Raw genomic sequence first — 1,988 nt, 5'->3', positions numbered from 1 at the left:
CTGAGAGCAGAAAAGGTTAAGCCTGAAGTTTAGGCTTTGCAGCTCTTAATACCACACCAAGATACAGCATCTACTTTTAATGCACTGCAAAGTGAAACTGATCTCCCAGACGCCACGGGAACATCATGAAAATGTGTTGCCCGGCTGTGTCAAGAGTCTCTGCCTTTTTTTTTCCAATGAAACAGTTTCTGCTACTTAGCGTCTGTAAATGCGTTCAAATGATGCAGCTAGAGGTCTGAAGAAAACACTCCCAGTGCTGTATGATGTCAGTCTCACCCGCTCTGAAGCCTCCTTCCACACACTGGCAGACACTCCTCTGTCACTACAAAAGCCCTAATTGGATTAAACAACTTTTCCACATCACCAGAAAATGCTGTGACCCATGGGATCACAAATCAATCCAAGAAAGACAGACAGGAAAAAAAATGTTCAGCTTTGTGGAAATCACATAGAAACCAGTGGATGAGTGACTGGTTTCTAAGATTATTAACAATACAATTATATATTTGAGACCAAACACATCATTTCAGTGTGTTTTTTTTTTCTTTAGGGCTACTTTTTTATTGCCACATCCCTCATGTCTTTTCACCATCACACCAGTATAAAAGTAATTTTTCCCATATCGGCGTGTGTTGTGACCTTATCACACTGTGATGTCTTTATCCCTGAAGGGGTCACAAAATAGTGCTTTCCCAGAGCAAGAGTAAGGTTACTGGATGATATCCTGTGAAATAAACATCGAATGTGTGTGTAAAAATGATAAATATCGTATAATGCCATTTTTTCCTAAGCCTAGATAAATCAGTAGAATTGGTTTTGTGGCGGTTGTACCGTCCGTTGTGCTTGCGCAAAACGGTGCGTAATGGTAAAATGCAATGGCTCGGATACACGGTAAAAATGTTAACAAAATAAAAAAAACTTCGATAAACTTACCCTAATTCGTGGTTTTCTTGCTTGTTGTTGTGTTTTCATCTCCTTTTGTATGAAATAAAACTGCAGTACAGCAGGAGAAGCGGTCAGGGAATCCCTGCAGTCGTCGCCTTCTTTTTCGCGCCTCACGAAATACAGAGAGGTTGACGCGGTGCAGCCGTGGAGCTGTTGGCGCTGGGAATGTTAGTTCTACTTTAAGGGATTAGATGAAGGATGGAGAAGAGGACAGAATGTGGACGTCACCCTGGAAGTACAGGTGCTCCACGTACTGGTGCGTGCGCTCTCGTGTGTCCGAAGAAGAGAAGCGACTCCCGGCAGCGTTGACTCTCATGTCCCAAGACGCAGCGAGAGAGAGCGTGTGCTCTGTCCCAAAGTTCAAACACCGTAAAAGTGTAGAAAAGGTGAGTCGTAGATGTTCATCTGAAGGGTTTGGATGTTACTTAACAGTATGTCCAATGGAAATTTAAAAGGTCCAATGAGGGACGCGGGCGCGTCCTGGTGCTGCTGCGGATGCGAATCGTTCTGCTGCGGGGTAAATCAGCAAAGACGTCAGCAAGACACAAGTTACAGGCAAATCTGCGTTAGTGGGAGGTTTTTCATAAGAGTGACACCAGTGAACACACACACACACCGTGAGAAAAGAGAGAGAGAGAGAGAGATGTTCCTTCCTCGTTAGGAAACCACACTGACTACATTACACTTATCCCTGACCCGTCAATTATTTACATCCTCTCTCTTCTTTATTAACACAGGCCTGAGGCCCAGCTGGTCCTGACACAGTCTGTGTTGTCTGCACTACATGTTAGGATGGGAAAATACTTCAAGTCATCGAAAAAAAAACCCTGACTTTTCCAGTACAAGTATACACACTAAGCCTAAGACTTACCACCTGTACCAAGTAGAATATTTCAAATTCAAACCAACACAAGGATATTAAACACCAACAAACAAGCATCGTAAACTGGAGTGAGAGAGGAGTCACACGGTGGTCACGTGGTTGTTGTCCTGCCTTACAGTGACAATGATACCAGTTGGATCCCAGTTGTTAACCTGTGGTC

General features: G+C 43.7%; 1 protein-coding gene across 2 annotated transcripts in view; it reads right to left on the bottom strand.

Annotated features, from left to right (window-relative positions):
- The window catches only part of htr1d (5-hydroxytryptamine (serotonin) receptor 1D, G protein-coupled), a 79,901-nt gene that overhangs the window by 22,067 nt on the left and 55,846 nt on the right, over positions 1-1,988 (bottom strand). The window contains exon 1 of one of the 2 annotated variants that reach the window (XM_008309276.3): positions 934-1,858. The exons of the other annotated variant lie outside the window; for it this stretch is intronic. The gene's annotated coding sequence lies outside the window, so the exon portion shown is untranslated. Of the gene's footprint in view, positions 1-933; positions 1,859-1,988 lie in introns of those variants that run through there. 2 annotated transcript variants of the gene reach the window in all.

The sequence above is a fragment of the Cynoglossus semilaevis genome, chromosome 1 (assembly GCF_000523025.1).
Source record: "Cynoglossus semilaevis isolate Cse_v1.0 chromosome 1, Cse_v1.0, whole genome shotgun sequence".
In the NCBI taxonomy this organism is placed as follows: Eukaryota; Metazoa; Chordata; class Actinopteri; order Pleuronectiformes; family Cynoglossidae; genus Cynoglossus; species Cynoglossus semilaevis.
This window is presented reverse-complemented; position numbering and strand designations above follow the sequence as displayed.